We start from the raw sequence: 13,597 nt of genomic DNA, 5'->3' as shown, positions 1-13,597 counted from the left end.
AGTTATTACAAATTATCCTTAACTGACTAAGTGCATTGTACAAATTAACGACTGGATGTGTCAGAACTTTCTGAAATTAAATGAAGGAAAAACGGAGGTGGTTGTTTTTGGAGCAAAAGAGGAACGATTAAAAGTCTGCGCTCAGCTTCAAACAACAATGTTAAAAACACAGACAAAGCCAGAAATCTTGGTGTAGTCATGGACTCAGACCTGAATTTTAACAGCCACATTAAGACAATTACAAAGTCAGCCTATTATCACCTTAAGAATATATCAAGGGTTAAGGACTCGTGTCAGCAAGATTTGGAAAAACTGGTCCATGCTTTCATCTTCAGTAGACTTGACTACTGTAACGGGGTCTTTACAGGTCTCCCTAAAAAATCAATCAGACAGCTGCAGCTGATTCAGAACACTTCTGCTCGGGTCCTCACTAAGACCAAGAGACTGGATCACATCACTCCAGTTCTGAACTTTTTACACTAGGGTGACCAGACGTCCCCGGTTTCCGGGGACAGTCCCCAGTTTTGGGAACCTGTCCCCTGGATCTGTCCCCGGAAATGTCCCCGGTTTTCACTGCGAATGACAGACCCGAAATTGGAAAAAAAAGAAAACACTGAGCAAACGTAGCCGATAGTCGAATACCCTACACCTGCAAGCTCCAGACCGCCAGAGCCAGTGTTGCTCAGAGCTCAGAGATATTTTAGAAAGCCATATTTTACGATGCTTTACATAGAGTCTGGTGGGCAAACGCAATTTCGCAGACTTTTATTTTTTTTTAAAGGATCTTAATCTTTAACAGAAAGGTCGACCTCCTTAGAAATCCTTTCCATAATGTTGTCAGACACTTAGAATATTAATCTGAGTCTGTTAGCAGCAAAACAAGCACTTTATGAACATAAATACAAACTGGACAAATATCCTATTAACGTACATTGCAGCTTGTTTCTCTGCTGCCGACTGCAGCGATCTTGTTTAATACTGCACCAATGTCAAAGGAAAATATGTCCTCAATAGTTTTTATTGTATCCGATACTCAACAAGCTGTTGCAGAAACAAGCCTGAAGCAATAAAGCAAAAGCTGTCAGATAAATGTAGATCAGTGAACATTACAACATTATGAAATATGAAGACTTTTTATCTTGAAATATTAGGACTTTTTAACTTGAAATATTAGGACTTTTTATCTTGAAATACTAAGACTTTTTATCTTGAAATATTAGGATTTTCGGCTCAGCCCCTAATGAGAACAGCTCTAGGTCTAGTGTCCCCGTTTTAAGTTTTACAAAAATAAAAACATGTCGTGTTTTGGAGGTAAATACGCTTCTGAGCTGAAAATGTCCCGGATTTTGTCTGAGAAATCTGGAAACCTTACTTTACACTGGCTTCCTGTGCCTCAAAGAATTGATTTCAAAGTACTTTTGCTAGTTTATAGATCACTAAACGGTTTAGGGCCAAAATACACTTCTGATCTGCTACTACACTATAAACCACCCAGACCTCTCAGGTCATCTGGGACAGGTCTACTTTCTGTCCCCAGAGTCAGAACTAAACAGGGTGAAGCAGCTTTCAGTTTCTATGCTCCTCATATCTGGAATAAACTCCCAGAAACCCGCAGATCCGCTGCTACTCTCAGTTCTTTTAAATCAAGGCTGAAGACCTTTCTTTTTGATGCTGCCTTTCTTTAAATGATTTGACTGTTTTTGTGTAAAGCACTTTGAATTGCCCTGTTGCTGAAATGTGCTCTACAAATAAAGCTGCCTCGCCTTGCCTTGAGGGAAAAAAGAATTTGGCAACAGTACATCCAATAGTTGGACCATGAATGTTAGTACACCATTTTATGACACATGATCTAATAGTTGAGATATTTCAGTCGGGGCCAAATTGGTAGACTAACCCATCGACAATGCCATCTCTCTTGAGCCATTTCAAAGAAAAAAAGAACTGAAAATCATTAAGTTATTAATGAACCCCCACCTTGTCAGCAGTGTTTGTTTGTGATCGTCCTTCTCTTGCATCTCCAAACAAACAGACTGCTGTTCACTGGGTCTAGGTCCAAATATGCTTTTGCATGTTTGGGTATCTATGTGTCAGAGTGACAGGTGGAAGCAGAAGGTGTTTTGCATATTTTAAAACAAATTTATGATGACTCTCAACTGTAAATAAAGTAGGCAAATTTTCCTCACATCTTTTCAGGACACAGGGTCAGCAGTAGAACAAAACCATTGATAGTGATCTAGGAGGTTATAGGGGGCCATAGTGTAGTAGCAGATCAGAAAGGTTTTTTGGACCTAAACCATTTTGTGATTTATAAACTAAAAAAAAAGTATTTTGAAATCCATTATTTGGAGCTCATAAACTGTTGGGCAACATCACAAACAACTGATCACGTTTTCCCATGATTGCTTGACGCCTGTAATAAATTGGGAAAACCAAAGTTATAACATATTGTCTTTAACTGACTAAGTGCATTGAACAAATTAACAGCTGGATGTGTCAGAACTTTCTGAAATTAAATGAAGGAAAAACTGAGGTGGTTGTTTTTGGAGCAAAAGAGGAACGATTAAAAGTCTGCACTCGTAGCCGAAAAAAACACGTAGCCGATAGTCAAACACCCTCCACCCGCAGACTCCAGACAGCCAGAGCCAGCGCTGCTTAGAGCTCAGAGATGTTGTAGAAAGCCGTATTTTACGATGCTTTACATGGAGTCTGGTGGGTTTAGCGAACGCAATTTCGCAGACTTTTATGTTTTAAAAAGGATCTTAATCTTTAACAGAAAGGTCGACCTCCTTAGAAATCCTTTCCATAATGTTGTCAGACAATTACAATATTAATCTGAGCCTGTCAGTAGCAAAACAAGCACTTTTATGAACGTAAATAAAAGCTGGACAATTATCCCATTAACTTATTGTAGCTTGTTCTCTGATGCCAACTGCAGCGATCTTATTTAATACTGCATCACTGTTAAAGGAAAATATGTCCTCAATAGTTTTTATTGTATTCGATTGTCAGTGAGCTGCTGCAGAAACAAACCTGAAGCAATAAAGCAAAAGCTGTCAGATAAATGTAGTTCAGTGAACATTACAACATTAGGAAATATGAAGACTTTTTATCTTGAAATATTAGGACGTTATATCTTGAAATATTAGAACTTTATATCTTAAAATACTAGGACTTTCTATTTTTAAAAATAAAGACTTTCTATCTTGAAATATGAAGACTTTCTATCTTGAAATATTAAGACTTTCTATCTTGAAATGTTAGGACTTTTTATCTTGAAATATTAGGACTTTTAATTTTGAAATATCAGGACTTTCTATCTTGAATATTAGGACTTTCTATCTTAAAATATTCCCCTCTGAGGTGTAGTGGAGTGGAGTAGGAAGTAGCAGCAGGGGTGAGTCTAGTATCAGACCATTGGGGGGATTGGGGGGGGGGGGCTCAGCCCCTAATGAGAACAGCTCTAGGTCTAGTGTCCCCGTTTTAAGTTTTACAAAAATAAAAACATGACTTGTTTTATAGATATATACGCTTCTGAGCTGAAAATGTCCCGGATTTTGTCTGAGAAATCTGGAAACCTTACTTTACACTGGCTTCCTGTGTCTCAAAGAATTGATTTCAAAGTACTTTTGCTAGTTTATAAATCACTAAACGGTTTAGGGCCAAAATACATTTCTGATCTGCTACTACACTATGAACCACCCAGACCTCTCAGGTCATCTGGGACAGGTCTACTTTCTGTCCCCAGAGTCAGAACTAAACAGGGTGAAGCAGCTTTCAGTTTCTATGCTCCTCATATCTGGAATAAACTCCCAGAAACCTGTAGATCCGCTGCTACTCTCAGTTCTTTTAAATCAAGGCTGAAGACCTTTCTTTTTGATGTTGCCTTTCTTTAAATGATTTGACTGTTTTTGTGTAAAGCACTTTGAATTGCCCTGTTGCTGAAATGTGCTCTACAAATAAAGCTGCCTCGCCTTGCCTTGAGGGAAAAAAGAATTTGGCAACAGTACATCCAATAGTTGGACCATGAATGTTAGTACACCATTTTATGACAATTGATCTAATAGTTGAGATATTTCAGTCGGGGCCAAATTGGTAGACTAACTCATCGACAATGCCATCTCTCTTGAGCCATTTCAAAGAAAAAAAGAACTGAAAATCATTAAGTTATTAATGAACCCCCACCTTGTCAGCAGTGTTTGTTTGTGATCGTCCTTCTCTTGCATCTCCAAACAAACAGACTGCTGTTCACTGGGTCTAGGTCCAAATATAACAATGCTTTTGTGTGTTTGGGTTTCCATGTGTCAGAGTGACAGGTGGAAGCAGAAGGTGTTTTGCATGATTTAAAACAAATTCATGATGACTCTCAACTATAAATAAAGTAGGCAAATTTTCCTCTCACATCTTTTCAGGACACAGGGTCAGCTGTAGAACAACACCATTGATAGTGATCTAGGAAGTCATAGGGGGTCTTATTGTACAGTCCCTGACAAAAGTCTTGTCGCTTGTGTACAAATTGACCTGAAGTGCCGCTGAAATATATTTCTAATCAAGATTTATTTTAAAAGAAATGGCTCATTTTAATCCCAACAGCTTCTGTAATAATGTTCAGTGCAAAAAAAACTGTCAAAAAGTATTCTAATATTCACAGCTTGGTAAAGCCCATTGAGTCAATTTTTGCAAAGACATAAGTGTTGTCGCCTTGTCATATGAGCTTCACCTGTGACTAATAATGGATCAATCAGGTCTCAGGTGTGTATAACACAACCCCAGTACACTAGACCTTCACATCAACTGCAACTAGACATCTGCAAACATGCCTAAGATTCACCCTGAGACTAAAGTTTGGATTATCAAGAGGCTGAAGACCAGATCCACTGCTGATGTGGCAGACACCTTCAATGTGTCTCAGCGTCAAGTACAGAGGATTAAAAAACATTTGAAGACACTGGAGGCGTTTTGACAAGCCCAGGTCAGGCAGACCCCGCAAGACAACTGCTAGAGAGGACCGTTTGTTGGCTCGAAAATCCAAGGCCAGCCCATTTTCCACTGCAGCAGAGCTCCACCAGACCTGGTCCCCTGAAGTCCCTGTGTCAACCTGAACAGTTTGTCGGATTCTGTCCTGAAATGGCCTCCATGGTCGAATCAGTGCCCAGAAGCCGGCACTAAACAAAAGACAATTGAAAAACCGTGTGGCATTTGCCAAGGCCCACAGCTTGCTAAAAGGATGGATGCTGGAGAAGTGGAAGAAAGTGGATTTTTCAGATGAATCTTCTGTTGAATTACACCACAGTCGCCGCAAGTATTGCAGGAGACCTACTGGAGCCCGCATGAATCCAAGATTCACCCAGAAAACAGTGAAGTTTGGTGGCGGAAAAATCATGGTCTGGGGTTACATCCAGTATGGGGGTGGGCAAGAGATCTGCAGGGTGGAAGGCAACATCAATAGTCTCAAATACCAAGACATCTTAGCTACCTCTTATATTCCCAACCATAAAAGAGGCCAAATTCTCCAGCAGGATGGTGCTCCATCGCATACTTCCATCTCCACTTCAAAGTTCCTCAAGGCGAAGAAGATCAAGATGCTCCAGGATTGGCCGGCCCCGTCACCAGACATGAACATCATGGAGCATATGTGGGGTAGGATGAAAGAGGAAGCATGGAAGACCAAACCAAAGAATATTGATGAACTCTGGGAGACATGCAAGACTGCTTTCCTAGCTATTCCTGATGACTTCATCAACACGTGGTCTGAATCCTTGCCAAACCACATGGATGCAGTCCTTCAAGCTCATGGAAGTTATACAAGATATTAAATTTGAATCTCACAGCACCACTATTTAATTTGCTGACATATTTTAGTATTTGTAGTAAATTTGTTCAATTTATGTATAGGCGACAAAACCTTTGTCTCGCCAATATTTGACCTTTCTGTCTTGTTTAATACATCTTTTTTTAGTGAAACTAATTTATTTCAGTGCATTGAACATCATTTGGGAGGGTTTTAGCTTTTCATTTGAGTTATTTCTTACACCAATTGATTAATTAAAAGTCAGGTTAATAGCAGGTGTTTCTACAAAATAGATAAGCGACAAGACTTTTGTCAGGGACTGTATATTGTAAGCATGAGAGGCCAACCTGTATTGTACCAGTGTTTCCGTGGTAACGCTGCTATCGCGGCCGCCACGGCGACAAACACAGAAGAAGTAATTGAATGCAACTAACTTCAGTTGGTAGAGTAACAGCGTGTGAAACAGAGCCTGCTGGACCCTTCATAATGAGTCAGCTGTCTCTCTGTGAGTACCCCCCCACCCCTTCTCCCTAGCTCTTTTATTCAGTTGTGGTTGAAAACAAGTAAAGGAGCTTTCACAGAGACACTTTTTTTTTAAATATATCCTAGGCTATTTATTTCTGATCATTTCCATTTCCATGTGTTGCAGCTGTATGTCTATACAGCATACAACTTCAACATAAGAGGAATGTAGCACATTATGGATGTGAAAGCAGTTATAAGCCTATGTGACTGTAAAAGGTTTTGGTTAAAAACAACAAATAATCGTGATAATAATTGTGATTACAATATTGATCAAATTAATCGTGATTAGCATTTTAGTCATAATCGTGCAGCCCTAACTCAGAGTTCTGCATTCATAACAGACTGGAGGAAACGTAGTATTGGTTGAATATTTGTAGATAGAAAGATAGATACTATTGATAGCTAGATAATTTAGATATAGATAGATACTATAGATAGATACTTTAGATATAGATAGATAGATAGATAGATAGATACTATAGATGGATACTATAGATAGATACTATTGATAGCTAGATAATTTAGATATAGATAGATAGATAGGCCTACTATAGATAGATAGATACTATAGATAAATAGATATACTTGATTCATCCCAAAGGAAAATTTAGTGGCAAGACAACATAACAAAAACACATATACACCCATATACACATAGTGCACTCTCTTGAAATATTACAACTTCTTTAGACAAATTGTAAAATTTGGACTATTTCAGGATTTTCTTTCTTGAAAAATTGAAGAAACATGCACCATGGACTGCTAATTAGCCTATACCTTCTGCCCGAGGCTGCTAGCATATAAAACTCCTTTCAAACTGACTAATAACACGTTAAATCAGACATCACATCACACATTATAAGAGAGCTGAGACTTTAACGCTAGCAGTTAGCCACGAAGCTAATAGCGGAGCTAGTAGTTAACCACAAAGCTACCAGCGGAGCTAGACGTTAGCTTCGTAGCTAACAGCGGAACTAGCAGGTAGCCACGAAGGTGACTGCGGAGCTAGACGTTAGCTTCGTAGCTAACAGCGGAGCTAGCAGGTAGCCACGAAGGTGACTGCGGAGCTAGACGTTAGCTTCGTAGCTAACAGCGGAGCTAGCAGGTAGCCACGAAGGTGACTGCGGAGCAAGCAGAGGAGCTAGCAGTTAGTCATGAAGCTAATAGCGGAGCTAGCAGGTAGCCACGAAGGTGACTGCGGAGCAAGCAGAGGAGCTAGCAGTTAGTCATGAAGCTAATAGCGGAGCTAGCAGTTAGCCATGAAACTAATTGCGGAGCTAACAACGGAGCTAGCCCAGCGTGTTAAGGCATGCGCCGCTCGCACGCACTCTGGCTGCCTTGTAAAGAGCAGTTTTAAGATATTTACCTGAACACGTGCGGGTTCGCCTGGAGCTCTGTCTCCCAAAAAACTCACTCATAGAGCAGCATATCTTCACCAGACTCCATGTAAATAATCACTACTTTTAGCGTGTATAGAGCAGCATATCTCACCAGACTCCATGTAAATAATCACTACTTTTAGCGTGTATAGAGCAGTATATCTCCACCAGACTCCATGTAAATAATCACTACTTTTAGCGTGTATAGAGCAGCTTATCTCCACCAGACTCCATGCAAATAATCACTACTTTTAGCGTGTATAGAGCAGCTTATCTCCACCAGACTCCATGTAAATAACCTGGGTCTTATTTATAAAACTGCGCGTATAGTAAAATAAAATAAATCAGATTTATAAAACCGTGCGCATGCACATCTGTAAGTAATATTCTGTTTATAGATCACATATTACCTACAAGTGTGCACATGTAAATCAGCCTCTTATCCCTCCCTGTACACGCCCACTTTTCATTTTAATAATATGTGATATTTAAAGTATAACTTGTGTATATTTCAACCTGGACTCCATCCCCCGTGGTTCTGTGTATGCAGTAGCATTTTGAAATACATTCTTTGAGGGGCAGGAAAAAAGTGTAAAGACCTCCGAACTGGAGTGATGTGAATATTGACTTAAAATATACATTTATAATTACTTAAACCATAATTTCATACAATATTATCTCAAGAAATGTACTCACGATATTAACACATATACACACACACACACACACACACTTACTTTATACATTTTCAGGATTCTAAATATTAAAATAATGTTTTAGAAAGAAAAGTTCTGTTATTGTTATTACTACAACATGTCAGGTTGATTTAATTATGTATACTCTATATTACATATTGTTTTGTAGTTTTTCCGTTTTTTTTTTTGAATGTGTTCAGGGTTACAGTAAAAATACAGTTTTTTAAAATCTGTTGACCTACTTTAATTCTATTGGTTGCTGTTAACTTCTCGTCCAATGAGCTGTCGATGTGAGGGCAGAGGGGCGGGCCTTCGGCGGTGACGAGGAGAACGACCGTTATCCGTGATGATGAAGAGAATCAGTTATCTCTACCAGATACTCACTGAAACGGACAGAAGGTAAACATTCATTCATTTCCATATGTAAACATATGGAAAACATACATGTGTGTGTGTGTGTGTGTTAATATTGTTTTACATCCATACAGTTTGTAAAAGTTATGATACCAACGGCTGTTAGCATCGTTAGCCCGCAAGTATCGTTAGCATCGTTAGCAGTTAGTGTAGCACAAGCTAAAGTCCTTGTGGAGGGTGACCGGATGTCCCCGGTTTCCGGAAACAGTCCTCGGTTTTGGTGACCTGTCCCCGGAAATGTCCCCAGTTTTCACAGTGACTGACAGACCTAAATTGGAATGAAAGAAAGAAAACAGTGACCCAACTGACCTAACTGGCTTTATTAGCCTACAAGCTAGCACTAGCTTGTAGGCTAATAGAGCCAGTTAGTAGTTGTTTTAAGTGAGTGAGTGAAACCATAGACAGTTAAAGAAGTGGACCAACAGGTCCCGTTGCTCCGGACGGAGACCAGTGAAGTCTATTAGAAGCTCTTTCCCGGTGATGCTGAGCGTTACTGCGCAGTCTCCAACTGAGCTTGACGACGTAAATGTGACGTGAGCAACCTGTCTGAAAGTTGTAGCGGTACGTACGTAATTACTGCTAACTAACATGCTAGTTAACATTAACATAGGCACAGGCTAATTACTGCTAACTAACATGTTAGTTAACATTAACATAGACACAGGCTAATTACTGCTAACTAACATGCTAGTTAACATTAACATAGACACAGGCTAATTACTGCTAATTAACATGCTAGTTTACATTAACATAGGCACAGGCTAATTACTGCTAATTAACATGCTAGTTAAAATTAACTGACACCGGCTAATTACTGCTAACATGTTAGTTAACATTGAAATAGGCACAGGCTAATTACTGCTAACTAACATGCTAGTTAAAATTAACAGACACCGGCTAATTACTGCTAACTAACATGCTAGTTAAAACTAACATAGACACAGGCTAATTACTGCTAATTAACATGCTAGTTAACATTAACATAGGCACAGGCTAATTACTGCTAACTAACATGCTAGTTAAAATTAACAGACACGGCTAATTACTGCTAACTAACATGCTAGTTAACATTAACATAAAAGAGACACAAAAATACAGTTAATCAACATTGTATCGTCTCATAGTCTAAGACAGCGGGGGGGCGGGCAGAAGGTTACTTCCTGGTGTGAAGCAAAAGGTTTCTTTCTATATGTGAGATGCCAGACTTGACCTAATCATTTCTTTAGAGGGGGGGGGGGGGGGGGGGGGGAAAATAGGGCTGTCCTGATCTACTCGTCATTGTGACATTAGATGATAATTAAACAGCTTAATATGGAGCATTCACCACTGAATTAAATCAAATCTCCTCAACCGACTGCAGCATACTTAGCATAAATACATTTTTTAACTTTTCATATCTCAACACTGTCAACGGGCTTATCTGCTAACGTTAGCTACCGACAGTTACCTTGGAACAATCCAGCAAATAGACCGAGCTTAATGCGTTGCCTGAAATATATCTTCAAACAAACAAAGAATTGCTGATTTTTATGTTTCTGAAATGTGATCATTTGAAGCTTTTCCGTGTCGTACGTAGGGAAAGAGATATGAATCCCAATTACTTTGGTTTCTATTGAAATCAGGATTATTTAACAGGATTCCTCGTTGTGTCTTTGAAAGGTGTTTTCATTTATTAAAGTTAAAAACAGCTTTAACTGGGATTTTTTGCTTTGTCTTTTACTGTAGAAGAAACGCTCTGGCTTGTTTGTTTTCTTTAAACCAATCAGAATAGTCGTGGGTGGGGCTAAGCTCTGGATGCAACTACTTTGGTTCTGCTACATAGTCTCAGGAAGGAACTGTTCACCTGATAGAAGAAACACATGTGCATGTTGACAGAGAGCAGACACACACACACACACACACACACTATTTCAATGTGCTGCATCCATGGCTTATCAGTCTGTGTAACATTACTTCGTCCTCAGCAATCCTGCTCCAATCACTCCAAAACATCCAGTTAGATAAGATGGCTAATGTTAACATATTCTTTAGGAATCTTACAGTTATTCCCTTAAAGAAGTGACCAGGCCTGCCTTGTTGCACCATCAAAACGTCTTTCTGAACTTTCCATTTTACACAGTAACATCTGGAGATGTTCTGCTAAATGAAGTGTGGTTGGTCCAGGCTACTGTGCATGTAGCTTGTAGCTCCAGTTAATGACTTTTGGGCCTTACATTTTAGTAGTTCTTCCAGTCTGAATGCAGGAGATACTTGAACCTCTGGAGTTCTATGGATTGGTCCCTCATCAGCCCTTGCATGGTCAACTAGAATTCACTCACACCTCCCATTAGTTCTTCTAACCCTTGTATTATTATCTCTGCATGTCCCCCCCCCCTTTGGGTCTACCAAAAGCACCTTCAGCAGACGGCAAGCTGGCGACCGGAGCAGGAAAGGAATGCAAGAAGGAGGAGGAAGAGGAGTATGTGGTGGAGGAGGTTTTGGACCGCAGAGTGGTGGAGGGAAGAGTAGAGTTTCTGCTGAAATGGAAGGGGTTCTCAGAGTAAGTATGAGTCTAGAATATTAATGCTTGGTGTTCTTGGTCCTGATATACTGTGTGTATATATATCATTATCATACAACTCAATGCATTTCCTTTATTTTCATGGCTATTTACATTGTAGATTATCACTGAAGGCATCAAAACTATGAATGAACACGTGGAATTCTGAAAAGTGTGAAATAACTGAAAACATGTCATATATATTCTAGTTTCCTCAAGTACCCCCCCCCCTTTACTGTGATTACTGCTTTGCACACTCTTGGCATTCTCTTGAATGGTAGTCCCCTGAAATGGTTTCCCAACAGTCTTGAAGGAGTTCCCAGAATGCTCAGCACTTGTTGGCCCTTTTCCCTTCACTCTGTGGTCCAGCTCTCCCAAACAATCTGGATTAGGTCAGGTCCGGTGACTGTGGAGGTGCAGCACTCCATCACTCTCCTTCTTGGTCAAATAGCCCTTACACAGCCTGGAGGTGTGTTTGGAGTCATGCCCTGTTGAAAAATAAATGATGGTCCAACTAAACGCAAACAAACGGATGGGATGGAATGTCGCTGCTGGATGCTGTGGTAGCCATGCTGGTTCAGTATGCCTTCAATTTTGAATAAATCCCCAACAGTGTCACCAGCAAAGCCCCCCACACCATCACACCTCCTCCTCCATGCTTCATGGTGGGAACCAGGCATGTAGAACCATCCGGTCACCTTTTCTCCGTCGCACGCACACAAGATCTCAAACTTGGACTCATCAGACCAAAGCCCAGATTTCCACTGGTCTAATGTCCATTCCTTGTGTTTATTGGCCCAAACAAATCTATTCTGGTTGTTGTGTCTCCTTAGCAGTGGTTTACTAGCTACTATTTGACTTGAAGGCCTAATTCAGTCTCCTCTTAACAGTTGTTCTAGAGATATGCCTGCTGCTAGAACTCTGAGTGGTATCATCTGGTCTCTAATCGGAGCTGCTGTTAACTTGTGATTTCTGAGGCTGGTGACTCAGATGAACTTATCCTCAGCAGTAGAGGTGACTCTTGGTCTTCCTTTCCTGGGGCGGTCTTCATGTGTTCCAGTTCCGTTGTAGCGCTTGATGGTTTTAGCCGGCTGCACTTGGGGAAAAATTCATATTTCAGGACAACTGACCTTCATTTCTTAAAGTAATGATGGCCACTCGTTTCTCTTCACTTAGCTGATTGGTTCTTGCCATAATATGAATTGTAACAGTTGTCCAATAGGGCTGTCGGCTGTGTATCAACCTGACTTCTGCACAACACAACTGATGGTCCCAACTCCATTAATAAGGCAAGAAAGTCCACTAATTAATTCTGAAAATGCCCACCTGTGAAGTGGAAACCATTTAAGGTGACTACCTCATGAAGCTCATTAAGAGAAACACAAGGGTTTGCAGCACTATCAAAAATGCAAAGGGGGGCTACTTTGAAGAACTAGAATATAAGACATGTTTTCAGTTATTTCACAGTTTTTGTTAAGTACATAATGCCACATGGTTCATTCATAGTTGTGAGGCCTTCAGTCATAATCTACGATGTAAATAGTCATGAAAATAAAGGAAACGCATTGAATGAGAAGGTGTGTTCAAACCTTTGGCCTGTACTGTATATGTGTGTGTATGCAAATAATCTACAGCATAGATTGCAGCATTGTATCATGCCCTCAAAGGATCAATGGATTGTCTAAAAACAAAGTGTGAGGAGAGATGTTCTTCTGTCTGCACTCACCTTTCCAGTGAGGATAACACATGGGAGCCACAAGACAACCTGGACCTCGACCTTATCGCCGAGTACATGCCGAAACACAAGGAGACGGAGGAGAAGAAGAAGGAGGGCAAGAGAAAAGGTGTCAGGGAGGAGGAGGTGAGTGAAAGAAAGAGGGTACTCCAGACTGAAGAGTCCCAGAAATCTAATCTCAATATTAATGAATGCACACAGAGGGCTTCACAAATGTCTTTTTGGATTTATATATAAATGTGCATATTACATACATATATATATACATACATACATACATACATGCAAAATAGTAAGACTAGGCAATTCCAATTGCTTTGGCGAAAGAGAGCGGATGACAGTTGGCTTGAATAGAGCAGACGGCTCTGCAGAGTTGCGTAATTACGACTTCATGACTTTTCATGACCAGCTGAAGGAGGAGCGGCGGTGTACATAGCAGAAACCCTGTTGTGCGTCTGTCCTATACCGTGGCAGGACACCATCAACATATCAACACTAAAAGACAGTGGCTGTGGCTCAGTA

At 40.2% G+C, this 13,597-nt stretch overlaps 1 long non-coding RNA gene across 1 annotated transcript; it reads left to right on the top strand.

The window, feature by feature from the left end:
* The first annotated feature begins 11,273 nt into the window (after nt 1–11,273).
* On the top strand, nt 11,274–13,161 carry LOC116685075 (uncharacterized). Its single transcript, XR_004330897.1, has 2 exons — nt 11,274–11,340; nt 13,075–13,161. It is a non-coding gene; the product is annotated as an uncharacterized LOC116685075 (long non-coding RNA).
* The last annotated feature ends 436 nt before the right edge of the window (nt 13,162–13,597 follow it).

Source organism: Etheostoma spectabile, unplaced genomic scaffold, assembly GCF_008692095.1.
Source record: "Etheostoma spectabile isolate EspeVRDwgs_2016 unplaced genomic scaffold, UIUC_Espe_1.0 scaffold00569500, whole genome shotgun sequence".
Lineage (NCBI taxonomy): Eukaryota > Metazoa > Chordata > Actinopteri > Perciformes > Percidae > Etheostoma > Etheostoma spectabile.
Note: the sequence above shows the minus strand (reverse complement) of the source record. Positions and strands in the feature narration are given on the sequence as shown.